The sequence below is a fragment of the Macrotis lagotis genome, chromosome X (genome assembly GCF_037893015.1).
Source record: "Macrotis lagotis isolate mMagLag1 chromosome X, bilby.v1.9.chrom.fasta, whole genome shotgun sequence".
Classification (NCBI taxonomy): domain Eukaryota; kingdom Metazoa; phylum Chordata; class Mammalia; order Peramelemorphia; family Peramelidae; genus Macrotis; species Macrotis lagotis.
The window spans coordinates 17,255,294-17,269,924 of record NC_133666.1 but is presented as its reverse complement, the minus strand read 5'-3'; the positions used below and the strand labels follow the sequence as shown (position 1 = coordinate 17,269,924).

The 14,631-nt window shown below is 40.7% G+C and overlaps 1 protein-coding gene across 1 annotated transcript in view; it reads left to right on the top strand.

The window, feature by feature from the left end:
- The window catches only part of NKRF (NFKB repressing factor), a 40,102-nt gene that overhangs the window by 1,488 nt on the left and 23,983 nt on the right, over positions 1-14,631 (top strand). The gene's annotated exons all lie outside the window — the stretch shown is intronic.

The following is a 14,631-nucleotide window of genomic DNA, read 5'->3' as shown; positions in this document are numbered from 1 at the left end:
CATGGCCAGATTTCAAGTTGGGGTGTTTGGGGAATTTTCAAAGGTGAGCTGCCCTGGTGGTCCCATCCACTCTAATATCTCCAAAAACTTCTAACCCACATCTTTTTTATAGGTTTTTTTTGCAAGGCAAATGGGGTTAAGTGGCTTGCCCAAGGCCACACAGCTAGGTGTCTGAGACCGGATTTGAACCCAGGTACTCCTGACTCCAAGGCCGGTGCTTTATTCACTGTGCCACCTAGCCACCCCTTCTAACCCATATCTGACAAGAATTCCAACTCTAATATTCCCTCAATATATGAAGTTCCAGCCATTTCTTTATGACTTCTATTAATAAAGGCGATACCAGTATCAGTTTAAGCATTTAGGAATATCTCTTATGGGCAAGGGAATAATAATCACACTTACCTCACAGGATTGTTGGAAGAACCAAATAGATGATAACACATAAAAACACTTTATAAATATTAAAGTATTATAGAAATATTATCATGTCATCATCATCATCATCATAATTTTTTCCCTTTATGTAGAGTCCAAATCTGCTTCTAACTTCAGAAAGGAAGAATGACAGAGAAACAAAGGAAGGAATAATAAGAAAAAGGAGAGAGAAAAAAAGAAAAGAGAAAGGAAGGAAGAGGACTTAAACACTATGTACAAAGTGCTGTGCTAAGCCATTGAAATAGAAATAAGAAAGATTGTCCCTGCTCTCGAGGAGCTCAGATTCTAATGGGTGAGACAATAGAACTTGAAGGTTTCAGCTGCAAGTCAGATGAAATGGTTCCATGACCTTGAAGGTACAGCAGCAAAACAGATGGTGATTTCTCTTCTTTAATGTTTCCACTAATAAAAATCATATCTGTTTCTGATATTGAACTGTTTGACAATGCCAAGGACTCTGGTGGTGTAGACTTTATTTTCCAGAGCTTTAGCAGATATGGTTGTTGATTGCAGAGTGGAGTGGGGATCCAATAATCCCCAGATTTCATCTCCTCGGGCTGGTTACTGGGATGATGATTTAGGAGCCAAACTGGAAGTGGAACTGGTGATTGAGGTGATGGTAGTGGTTTACATCTCCGGATCTAGAGCAAACTAACACTCCTGGGGCTCTTGGGCTTACTGTGTGGTAGTGGATCCACTTACTGGTAGTAGTGGATCAGTGGTTGGTGTTGGTGGTGTCATGGAAGGTGGGTTCTTTTACTATGAGGATTACTTCCCTCAGTGATGGTTTTGGTAGACCTGTGTTTCAGAGCCCTGGGCTATCTCCATTGAGACCTGTAGGGAAGTGCTGATGGTGGTTGCCTCCTCAAAATCTCAGTATCATTCTCACAATAGCCATGTTTTAAAAGTAAACATAATCTCCCCCCCCCCCACGCCAAAAAAAGAAGAACATCAAGAAAAATAAAGTGAAAAAAAAGTATTCAGGACACCATCAACTCTGTCTTTGGGATGGATAGCATTCTTTATCATAAGTCCTTTGGAGTTCTCTTGGAACACAGCATTGCTGAGAAAAGATAGGTTATGGGGCAGCTAGGTGGCACAGTGGATAAAGCACCATCCCTGGAGTCAGGAGTACCTGGGTTCAAATCCGGTCTCAGACACTTAACAATTACCTAGCTGTGTAGCCTTGGGCAAGCCACTTAACCCCATTTGCTTGCAAAAGCCTAAAAAAAAGAAAAGATAGGTTATTCACAGCTGATCAACCTGCAATATTGCTGTTCCTCTGTATAAAGTGCATTTCCCTTTGCATCTGCTTGTATAAATCTTTTATTGAGAGTATCCTGTTCATAATTTCCCACAACAGAACAACATTTCATCTCAATCCCATACCACAGTTTGTTCAGTCATTCCCCAACCTGCCACCAGTAGAGTTACTATAAATATCCTGATACATAAAGATTCTTTTCTTCCCACATTTTATCTCTTCTGGAATATAGACCTAGCAGTGCCACTGCTAGGCCAAAGGGTAGACATGATTTTATAGCCTTTTGGGTGTTGTTACAAATTACAGAATTGTTCAATTATTTCACAACTCCTCCAACAATGTCTCAATTTCCCTACATCTCTTCCAAGCTTTGTTACTTTCTTTTTCTGTCCCATTAACCAATCCAACAGGTAAAGGTTATACCTCAGAATTGTTCCAACCCACATTTCTCCCATCAATAGTGAGGTAGAACATTTAAAAAAATATATATTTAAATAATTGCATTAATAACCTCATCTGAAAACTGTCCGTATCTCCTGATCATCAATCAATTGGGTAATGGATCTTATTTTTTATAAATTCAACTTAGTTCTCTATGTTTGAGAAATTAGGTCTTTTTCAGAGAAACTTCTTTCAGTATTTTTCCCCACAGCTGACATTGATAGCTGTATTTGCTGCATCCTAGTCCCCCACCCTCATTTATTCTATTCTCTCTTCTTTTTGCCAATTCCCTCCTCAAAAGTGTGTTTCTCATTACCCTCTCCCACAATCTTTCCTCCCTTCTATCACCTATGCCCCCTTCCCCTCAGGAAGGCCCCCCCATCCCCTTATTACCATCCTTTTCATTTCATCCTATTTTCCTCTAGGGTAAGATAGATTTCTATAACCAAGTATATTATTCTCCCTCTGAGCCAATTCTGATGAGAATAAGGCTCACTCACTCCCCCTTCACCTTCCCCCCTCTTCTACTGCAAAAGCTTTATCTTGCCTCTTTTATGTGAATTAACTTACCTCATTCCACCTCTCCTTTCCCTTTCTCCCCAATATATTCCTTTCTCCCCATTTTTCTTTTTAATATTGTATACCTTCAAATTCAGCTCCCTCCTGTACCTTGTCTATATATATGCTCCTTCTAACTGCCCTAATAAATGAGATGGTTCCTATGAGTCATCATCATCACCTTCCCATGCAGGAATACAAGCAGTTCAGCATCATTGAGTCCTTCCTGATATGCCCTTTCCATCCACCCTCCTTATGTATCGCCTGAGTCCTGTACTTGAAGATCAAACTTTCTGTTCAACTCTGGTTGTTTCATCAGGAAAGCTTGGAAGTCCCCTGTCTCATTGAATGTCCATCTTTTCTCCTGAAAGAGTATGTTTTACTGGATGCTTGATTCTTGATTGTAATCCAAGCTCTTTTGCCTTCCAGCATATCATGTTTCGAGCCCTACGATCCCTTTAGGTAGAAGCTACTAAATCATGTGTAACCCTACCTGTAGCTCTACAATTCAAATATCATTTTTTGGCTGCTTGTAATATTTTCTCCTTGACTTGGGAGTTATGAAATTTGGCTATAATATTCCTGGCAGTTTTCATTTTGGGATCTCTTTCAGAAGGTGATGGGTGGATTATTTCAATTTCTACTTTATTTTCTGCTTCTAGGCTACCATGGCAGTTTTCCTGGAAAATTTCTTGAAAAAATGTCATCTATACTCTTGTTTTTGGTCAATAATTTTTAAATTATCTCTCCTGGATCTGTTTTCCAGATTATTAATTTTCTCATGAATATTTCACATTTTCTTCTAGTTTTTCATACTTTGGGGTTTTTCTTATTGTTTCTTGATTTCTCACAAAGTCATTAGCTTCCAGGCTTCCAGTCAAGATGGCAGAGAGAAGCCAGGCCCTGTGCTAAGGTCTCCTGATCTTCCCTCAAAAACAATATGAAACAAACCTCTTAATGGAAGTCCCATTGATAAAACCCAGAAAGAGAAGGTAGAAAAACAACAGTACCTACCTCAAGGTCTGTCTTTGGGGATGGGGATGTGGTGAGTGCAGAGCCCCAACACCCAGTGGGGGAGAGGCAAGAACTGGACTAATTTAAGATCAGCCACAGAGCTTTCACTGTGGGAACCACTTCACTGTAGGAATCATTTTGGCTGTGGGAACCACTTTACTTTGAGAAACAACCAGAGTGGGGGCGTGGCCGTGGGACTGACAGTCTGGGACTTACTGGAAGGGCTAGAGGGTAGGTTCCAGCTTCTAGCACCCCCTACTGGCCAGGAGGAGATATTACATTCAATGAGAAAAGCCTTCAGCACCCCCTTCTGGCCAGCTGGAGATATTACACACAGTGAGTAAAGCCTCTAGGGATCCCAACACCAAACCTCTGTGAACCAGCCCCTCCCCAAGTCAAGGTCTTAGGAAAATGAAGAAAGGCCAGCAGAAAGGAGGGTCCATAGAAAAATTCCTAGAAGGGAAAGAACCTAATTCAGAGAGACATAGAACCTCTGAGCAGAATATGATCTGGTCTCCAGTAAAGAAAGAATTCCTTGAAGAAATCAGGAAGGAGTTTAAAAATCAATTGGAAAATTTGGGAAAAGAAACCCAAGATATAGTAAACACCTTGCAACAAGGAAACAAATCCTTGGAAAATGCAATTGGACAAATGCAAAAAAAGAAAGGAATTCTCTCAAAATCTCAAATGATCAAAGAGAAACCTCTTACAAAATAGAACTGGACAATTGGAAAAGGAATTGCAAAGGTAAATGAAGAATATTCTTCCCTTAAAAAAGAATGGAGTCGTTGTCTGATCTTGTTTAAAAAAAAGAAAAAAGAATGGAGTCTATGGAAACCAATGACTTCATAAGACAAGAATTTGGTTATAATCATTATTTAAAGGTATTTGGAGCAGTTTGGGGGAGAGCTCTTGGAAGTCCCAAAAAATTGAAAAAAATAGAAGAAAATGGTAAATACCTCACCAGCAAAACCACTGACCTCGAGAATAGATTGAGGAAAGATAACCTAAAAATTATTGATCTTCCTGAAAACATTGATGAGAAAAAAAAGCCTGGACTCAATATTACAGGATTTGGTAATTGAAAATTTCCCTGATATCATGGAACCAGAGGGCAAAATAGTTATCAAAGTCATTAATTTTCCTTAGCTCTGTTCTACATTTTAAGGAATTATTTTCTTCAGATAACTTTTGTTTCTCCTTTTCCATTTGACTAATTTTGCTTTTTAAGGCGTTCTACTCCTCATTGGCCTTTTGGACTGCTTTTTCCATTTGACTCAAACTGGTTTTTAAGATGATATTTTCTTCAGTATTTCTGGTATCTCCTTCACCAAGCTGCTGACTTGGTTTTCATTATTTCCCCACATCGTTCTCATTTCTCTTCACAATTTTTCCTCTCCCCTTTATTTTCAAAATCTTTTTTGACCAATTCATATTTTCTTGGAGACTTTGGATACAGAAGTTTTGACATTGTTATCTTTTGAAGGTGTATTTTGATCCTCCAAAGGACCAAAGTAATTGTATATGGTCAGATTTTTTTCTTCTGTTGTTTGCTCATTTTCCCAGCCTATGACTTGATTTTAACTCTTTGTTAAAGTGGGGCTCTGCTAGGAGCAGCTAGGTGGCACAGTGAATAGAGCACCAGCCCTGGATTCAGGAGTACCTGAGTTCAAATCCGGCCTCAGACACTTAATAATTACCAAGCTGTGTGGCCTTGGGCAAGCTACTTAACCCCATTGCCTTGCAAAAACTAAAAAAACTAAAAATAAAAAAAATAAAGTGGGGCTCTGCTTCCATAGTGGAGGCCCACTCCTAAGCTTTTGAAGGTTTCTACAGTTGTTATCAGGGACCTACAAATTCTCAATTCCTCCAAGGTCTTATTAGAGGCTCTGACTGCTCTCCTGGCCTGTGCTCTGATCTGCGGGTGACCACAAGCACTTCTTTCTGGCCTGGAACCATGAAGAGAGTCCCTGCTCTACTATGACAGTAAAGTTCCTTTTCCTGAGACTGGGACCACAGAATAAAGCAACAATGTCCTGTCTCAGAGGTAGTAAAAGACCTCTGCAATCTCCCCAATCTCCTTACCATAGTGCATTAATTGCTCAGGAAGCAGTAGCCAGATGACTCTCTGCCTGGTGGCTCCCTGCTGGGTGGCTCCCCAAACTTGCTTCTGGTCCCCTGGGGCCAGGTCTGTACTGGACTTGGCTCTGCTCCCACTCTGCCACCCTTGGCAATCCCTGGACTGAGGGGTCTGAAAACTGCCAACATTGCCACGGACCCAGGTGCCCCCATAATCTGCTTCTGCATAGCTGGAGCCAGTTCACTCCAGTTTGCTCCAGTGCCATCAAGGCTGTGCTGCAGGCCCTTTCTAACCCTGGTGCAATAGACCCTTTCCTTGAATCTTTCAAGTTGTCTTGGGCTGGAAAATTGTTGCACTCAGTCTTTTTGTGGGTTCTGTCACTCTAGAATTTGGTTAGAATCATTATTTAAAGGTATTTGGAGTGGTTTGGGGGAGAGCTCTTGGAAGTCCCAGCCTTTATTCTGACATCTTGGCTCTGTCCTCCTCAGTGTTATTCTCAACTTTCTCTCTCTCTCTCTCTCTCTCTCTCTCTCTCTCTCGCTCTCGCTCTCGCTCTCGCTCTCGCTCTCGCTCTCGCTCTCGCTCTCTTTCACTCTCTCCATATCTAATCAATTGCTATGATTTATCATTTCTACCTTCACAACGTTTCTCTGGTAATGGCTAAGAAATAGAATGATGGATCAGTGGATTAGGATAGGTTCAAAAGAAACCCACAGTAAATGACCACCAATCTACTGTTTGACAAACCCAAAGACATCAGCTTCTTGGATAAGAACTCACTATTTGACAAAAATTGTTGGGAAAACTGGAAAATAGTGTGGCAAAAACTAGACATAAAGCCACATCTCACACCCTATACCAAAATAAGGTCAAAATGGGTACAGGATTTAGACAGAAAGGGTGACACCATAGATAAAGTAATAGACCAAGAAATACTCTATCAGATCTTTGGAAAGGGGATAAATTTATGACCAAACAAGAATTAGAATATATTATAAACTTCAAAATGAATGATTTTGACTGTATTAAATTAAAAATGTTTTAAACTAATAAAATCAGTGCTGCCAAAATTAGAAGAAAAGCAAAAACTGGGAAACAATCTTCACAACTAGGAGTTCTGATAAAGGTCTGATATATTTCTAAAATATATAGAGAATTGCATCAAATTTATAAGATTACAAATCATTACCCAATTGATAAATGGTCAAGGGATATGAATAGACAATTTTCAAATGAAGAAATTAAAGCTAAATATACATATGAAAAAAATGCTCCAAATCATTATTGATTAAAGAAATGCAGATTAAAACAACAATAAGGTATCACCTTTCACATATTAGATTGGCCAAGATAAGAAAAAGGGAAAATGATCAATTTTGGAGAGACTGTGGGAAGATTGGTACATTGATACATTGCCGGTGGAGTTGTGAATGGATACAACCATTTTGGAGAGCAATATGGAACTATGCCCAGAGAGCAATAAAAATGTTCATTTTCTTTGACCCAGTAATTCCAATTCTAGGCCTATATCCAGAAGAAATCATAAAAAATCAGAAAAGTCCCACATATTCCAAAATATTCATAGCAGCTCTTTTTAAGTGTCAAAGAATTGGAACTTGAGGGGATGCCTATCAATTGTGAAATGGCTGAACAAATTATAGTACATGAATACTATGTAATATTATTGTTCTATAGGAAACTATAAATGGTTGGATTCTAATAGAAGCATGTAATGACTTACAGGATCTGATGCTAAATGAAGGGAGCAGAACCAAGAGAACAATGTGCACATTAACAACAACATTGTAAAATGATCAACCTTGATGGAAGCAGTTCCTATCAGCAGTTCAGAGAGCTAGGACAACCTTATTAGATCAGCTATGGACAATGTTATCCCCATCCAGAGGAAGAAAACAAAACAAAATAAAAAACAAAATACCTCAACCCTTTAGAATCTGATTAATACTTTATAAAAATTAGCTCTTATGTATCTCTTTCTCTTAATCCTAATTCTTCATACTGAAAATGACTAATCTGTAAACATGTTTATCAAAAATATATATGTACAATGCTAACCCGATTGTTCACCACTGAGGGAAGGGGGATTGGGAAGGGAGGGTGGAAGGAAATTTTGTAACTTAAAGTATATGTGTGTATATGGATGAAAAAATAAATTAAAAAAAAAAACATTCCTCCTATATGACCCCCTATTCTCCACTCACAGAATCACAACCCCAGGGAAGGCCTTTATCACTGTTCTACTGGACTATTCCAATAGCCTTCATCTCTTTACCTCAGGTCTCTTTCCACTCCAATCTAGCCTTTATTCAACTGTCAAATTAATCATCCTAGAGTTCAGATATAGCCATACCACAGCCACCTCCTGCTACTCAATAAACTTCAGGGGCTCACCTCCAGGATCAAATATAAAAATCTTCTGTTTGGCTTAAAAACTTTTCACAATTTGACCCCCTGCTACCTTCCCAGTCTTATTAAATTTTACTTCTCCCTAGTTATTCTATGATCTAGTTACTCCAGCTTCCTTGCGGTTCTTCAAATAAGACTTTCCCATCATGCCTGACTCTAGAAGTTTTCACTGGCCCTTTCCAACATGTTTGGAATTCATTCCTTCCTTATCTCTGTCTTCTGGCTTCCTTTAAGTTAAAGTTGGCCAAGCTGATTTCTTTCAACTAAACCCTTCCCTTCTCCAGGAAGTATTTCCATTCCACTTTAATATTAGTGCTTTCCTCCTGTTGATCATCTCAAATCAATGCTGTATGTAGTTGCTGTATGTAGTTGTTTGCGTATTATCGCCTTCATTTGATTGGGAACTCCTTTAGATCGGGGATTTCTTTTGCCTTTCTTTGTTACCCCAGCACTTAGTACAGCAAATGCTTAAAAAAGCCTTTTTGACTAACTTTCTCTTTCTCCAGGTGCTTTGCTGCTTCATCTAGGCTGGTTTGCCTGAAGTGGGGATGGGGACCTTTTTTTTCTGCCAAAGGTCATTTGGATATTTATAACATCATTCAAGGGCTATATTTGGTCAAATATTTGACTAATTCACCAATGCCAGACCAAATGATTTTGAGGGCCGTATAAGGGCTTATTTATCCTCTGGCCTAAATTAACTCTGATACCACTTCCATATATCCAGCCCTTCATATTCTCAAAGAATACCATGTTATCTCCCCAAGTCTCTTCTTCCTTATAGTCAAACAGTCCTAGTACTACTTCTCAAACACCCCAGGTTTCAGGTCACTCAGCATTTTGGCTACTCTCTAACATGCCAATATTCTTTATAAAATGGAGCACTCAGAAGAAACAAAAGGACCACTACAGATGTGAAGTGCCCCAGGAAGGGTAAGATGGGATGCTAGTCCCTCTTTACAATGCATTTCATAGAAGCAGCCCAAGATTAGATTAGCTTTCATGACCGATAGACATGTCACTCTGTAGCCAAGGGCATAACTTTTGGGGGGTGGGAAGGGTATTTCTCATCCTCACATTAGTGTGATTGAATTTAGCTAAAAGTCAAGACAGCTTCAGCTGGAGGGAATGAAGTTAGGTAGACCAGTTTGGGGAGAGCTAGATATGGAAAGAGCAATAAACCTGGGGAAACTGAATAATTGTAATGACCAATTGGAATGGTAATGACCAATCTTGGCTCTTGACAACAAAAGAACAGATGCTGAAATTTCCCTCCTTTTGGTGGGAACTAATGGTACAAAATGTAGAAAATATTGTCTGAATTGGCACTGTTATCAGTTGATTTTCCTTAACTGGTTTGCATAGTCACAAGAGAAGGTTCTTGGGGTGGGGGTGGGAATTACTTGTATTTTTTAAAAGGCATCAATAAAACTTTTTAAAAATACAGTTTTTGGGGGGGGGGGTGGAGCCAAGATGGCAACAGGAGTAGAGCCTCTCTTAGGTGCTCTCTCTACAATATTTCAAAATTTATAAAATAAGGACTATAAATAAATTTTCGAGAGACAGAATCCAGAGAGGGATCCAGTGAGACAATTCTCCAGTCCAAGGTAAACTGGAAAATAGTGGAAAGGCTCCACTCCATGGGGTGGCCCGCCAGAGTGAAGGAGCTCACAGCAGTGGGGGCAGTTTCCTGACCTACACTTTGGGGAGCACCTGGCACAACTTGGAAGATGGGGGGGGGGGGGGCTCTGCCAGAGCAAGTGCATGAAGCCCAGCCCTCAGGGCACTCAGTGAGCAGTGTGGCCATGGCAGCCCAGATCCAGGAACCAGAAGCAGGTGGAGCCGGTAAGCAGGAGCCCCCAGGCAACTGAGCCTTGAGTGTTCAGCCTACCTAAGGGGAGTGGAGAGAGACTTCTGAGGTCTTTTCTCTGTACCTGGAACAGGACTCTGGGGTTCTGACCACATTCATATCCTGATCACAGTCTAGGCCCCCCATAGAACAGTAGGGCCCCCACCTCAGCCCGGTGGCAGAGGGGGGTGCTTATGGTCATTCACAGACCAGGAGGGAAAACAAAGCCTCACACATGGAGATCCTTGGGCGAGGGAATGTCCCAATAATACTCAAAAGCTTAGGAAGCACCCTCAAACCAGGGGCAGGCTGGGGAAATGAGTAAACAGAGAAAAAAGAGGAACACCATTGAGAAATACATTGTCTATGACCCCCAAGGAGGATCAAAATACTCAGTCTGAAGATGAGGAAGTACAAGCTCCTGCATCTAAAGACTGCAATAAAGATGGAAATTGAATTCAGGCTATGACAGAGCTCAAAAAAGATTTTGAAAATCAAGTGAGGTTACCTAGCTGTGTGGCCTTGGGCAAGCCACTTAACCCCATTTGCCTTGCAAAAACCTAAGAAAAAATTCAAGTGAGGGAGAAAGAAGAAAAAGTGGGAAAAGAAATGAGATAGATGCAGGAAAAACATGAAAAAAGAAGCCAGCAGCTTAGTCAAGGAGATCCAAAAGAATGCTGAAGAAAATAGCATGTTAAAAACCAGCTTAGGCCAAATGGATAAACCAGTTCAAAAAATTATTGAGAAGAATGCTTTAAAAAGCAGAATTGGCCAGATGGAAAAAGAGATAAGAAAGCTCTCTGAGGAAAATAAATCCTTCAGAAATAGAAAGGAACTAAAGGAAGCTGCTGACTTTACGAGAAGTTAAGTCACAGTACTTCAAAACCAAAAGAATGAAAAATTAGAAGAAAATGTGAAACATCTCATTGAAAAAAACAACTGATCTGGAAAACAGATTCAGGAAAGATTATTTTTTTATTTTTATTTTTGCAAGGCAATGGGGTTAAGTGACTTGCCCAATGCCACACAGCTAGGTATTTATTAAGTGTTTGAAGCTGGATTTAAACTCAGGTCTTCCTGACTCCAGGGCCAGTGCTCTATTCACTGTGCCACCTAGCTGTCCCCAGGAAAGATAATTTAAAAATTATTGGGATACCTGAAAGTCATCATCAGGAAAAGAACCTTATCATTTTTAAAGAATTCCTGCAGGAAAATTGCCCTGATATCCTAGAAGCAGAGGGCAAAATAGAAATTCAGAGAATCCACCAATCTCCCCCCGGAAAGAGATCCAAAAAAAACCAACCCCCAGGAATATTATAGCCAAGTTCCAGAACTTCCAAGTCAAAGAGAAAATATTACAAGCAGCCAGAAGGACACAATTCAAATATCATGGAGCTGCAATCAGGATCACACAGGACTTAGCAGCAATTACATTAAAGGCTCATAGGGCTTGGAATATAACATTCTGGAAGGCAAAAGAGCTTGGAATGCAACTGAGAATCAACTACCCAGCAAAACTGAACATCTTCTTCCAGGGAAAAAGATGGACTTTTTTTTAAGGTTTTTTGCAAGGTAGTGGGGTTAAGTGGCTTGCCCAAGGCTGCACAGCTAGGTAATTATTAAGTGTCTGAGGCTAGATTTGAACTCAGGTACTCCTGACTCCAGGGCTGGTGCTCTATCCACTGCACCACCTAGCTGCTCCAAAAGATGGACTTTCAATGAACCAGGGGAATTTCAAATGTTCCTGTTGGAATGGCCAGAGCTGAACAGAAAGTTTGACCTTTAAGTATAGGACTCAGGTGAAGCATAGAGAGTAGAGGAGAAGGGGAAAATATGAAGGACTTAATGATAATGAACTACATGTATTCCTGCATAGAAAAATGATACTGATAATACTAATAAGAAACTTCTCATTTAATAGAGCAGGTAGAAGGAGTTTTTACAGATGAAGTACAGGAGTGAGAGAGCTGAATTTGAAGATATAATGTGGTATAAAAATGGAGTCAATGGCTAAAAGGGAAATGTAATGGGAATAAGAGAAAGGAGAGGTGGAATAGGCCAAGATATTTCACATAATAAGATTGTTTTATTACAATGAGCTATTGCAATGATATGGAAGGGGGGAAGGCGAGGTGGAATGAGGGAACCTTCGCTCTCATCAGAGGTGGCTCGGAGAGGAAACGGCATATATACTCAATGGGGTATAGACATCTAGAGTAAGAAGGAAAGAAGGGGGACAGGGGGAAGGGAGGGATGTGAGTGATGGAGGAGAGGGTAGACCATGGGGGAGAGTGGTCAGATATAACACATTTTCTTTTTAACTTCTTGCAAGGGGCCGGGATTGGATGGCCTGTCCAGGACTACAGGGTCAGGTGGTTGCTGGCCCTCAGGGCTGGTATGTGGGCTCCAGGCCTCTTGGCCCCAGGGGCAGGGATCAGTCTGCTGTGCCACTCAGCTACCCTATAGTGCATTTAAGAAGAGGGACAGTGTGAAAGGAGAGAGCAAATAGTATATGGTAGTGGGGAAGTACAAATAGTGGGAGTTGCAATCAGCAATAACAACAGTGGAAAAATATGGAAGTAGCTTTTGTGAGATTGACTTATCATAAAGAATGTGATCCACCCATGACAGAGCTGGAGGTGTTGGAACATAGACTGAAGCATAATTACTATTATTATTATTATTATTATTATTATTATTTTGGTTTTTGCAGGGCAGTGGGGTTGGGGTGGCTTGCCCAGGGTTGCACAGCTGGGTGATTGTTGGGTGTCTGGGGCCAGATTTGAGCTCTGGGGCTCTGTCCACTGTGCCACTTAGCTGTCCCTATTATTATTTTTAATTTTTTCTCTTTCCTTTACTTTATTGCTCATGAGGGTCTATATTTTTGGGGGGAGGGGTATTATGTTTACTCTTAAACAAGACTATTTTAGTAATGTGTAAAAAACAGCATTTGTACAAAAATAAAATAAATATAACAAATTCACAAATGAAAAAAATACAGTTCTCCACCTAGTGTCTTTTTTTAATGAAACAAATGTGTAGAACAGGCAGAGGCCCCAAGGCAAAGGGAAGCCATATCCTCAGCTTATTTTACTCAAGAGTGTGTACGTGTGTTCGTGTCTGTGGGCCACCGTTCACTTCAGGGTAGAACATGTCCATTTCTGCTATGTACAAAATCCTTGTAGCCTGAAAAAAACCAAACCCTGATTTGCACAGTCTAACCCTGCCAGAGACATGTCCCCTCCCTCCTCTGCTCATTTTCTGAAATCCCCTATGTCTGGAACCTTCCATGTTAGAAAATTCCAGCTTCCTAGCTAACTGGCATCTCCTTGTCTCTGGCGTCAAAAATGGGAAACGAATCAGATGAACCTAAGACAAATCCTCCCCCCCCACACCTGGTTCTGATTAGCTCCCTTTGAGCACCTCTGCAGCATGAGATGTCAGAGCCTACTTATGGACCCGGGGAGCTGTGTGCTCCCAACACCATCATGGCCAACCCCTGAAGACCATGGAACCCAATCACCCTGGCAAGATCCCCAAGTGTATCCTTTCTCTGCCCTATTTTGAAGGTATTTGTCCATGATTCCTGGTTGTGGGAGGTTAGTGTCCTGGGATCTTTCCCTACCCCTGCCTCATATCTATCTCTGACCTCTTACCCTGGATAAATCCAGTTAAGTCTCCCCTTAAAAAGTCAAATTAAAGGGATTGTGACTTTCAGTACTAATGTCTAATTTTTCTGTGACACCCTTTAAGATCCACAAACAGACCACACTACAGTCCTTTGGGGCCCTGAAGTATAAAAACAGAGGTAAAATTTAGAAAAATGAGAAGAGTGAAGATGCACTACAGACATTATTGGAGAAGGGAGGCAGCTTGGTACAGTGGAAAGAGTGATGACCCGGAAATTAGAGGAGCCAAGTTTGACACTTCAATTCCCCATGATAGGGTGGGAAGGGTGGGTGGGCAACCTGACCTCCAAAGTTTCTCCCAGCTTCAGATTTGTGATCCTATGTGAACCTTGGATAAGTTACTTTATCTCCCCCTGGACCTCAGTTACTCCCTCCATAAGATGGGGGTGGTGGTGGTGGGGAAGGCACAAGGGTTTAAATTGATCTCTCATTTGCAAGCTCTCTATCTTTGAACCTAGAGAACCCCCCAAGGGAGCACAAATTATCCTTCTGTCAGTCCAAAGAGGTATTTGGCATGTACTAAGAATGCCAGACTTCAAGTCAGGAAGGTCTGAGTTTGAATCCCAAGTCAACCACTTATGCAGGGTTAAACCTCTGTAAAGCAATGGACCTCTTTGAATCTCAGTTTCCTCATTTGTAAAATAGGGATAAGAATATTGCCCATCGCCCATCTCCCAGAGTTGTTGGCAGGAGATTTGTTTTGTAAACATTCAACAGAAAATAAATATTTCTACTATTGTAAATGTAGTGACTATTCTTATCTACCAAGGTTCCAGACATGAAGAAAGTTGACAAGATCAGCTTGGATTATGTTATTTTCAAAGGATTATAGGCTCCTAGATCTAGATGGAGCCTAAGAGACTGTCCAATC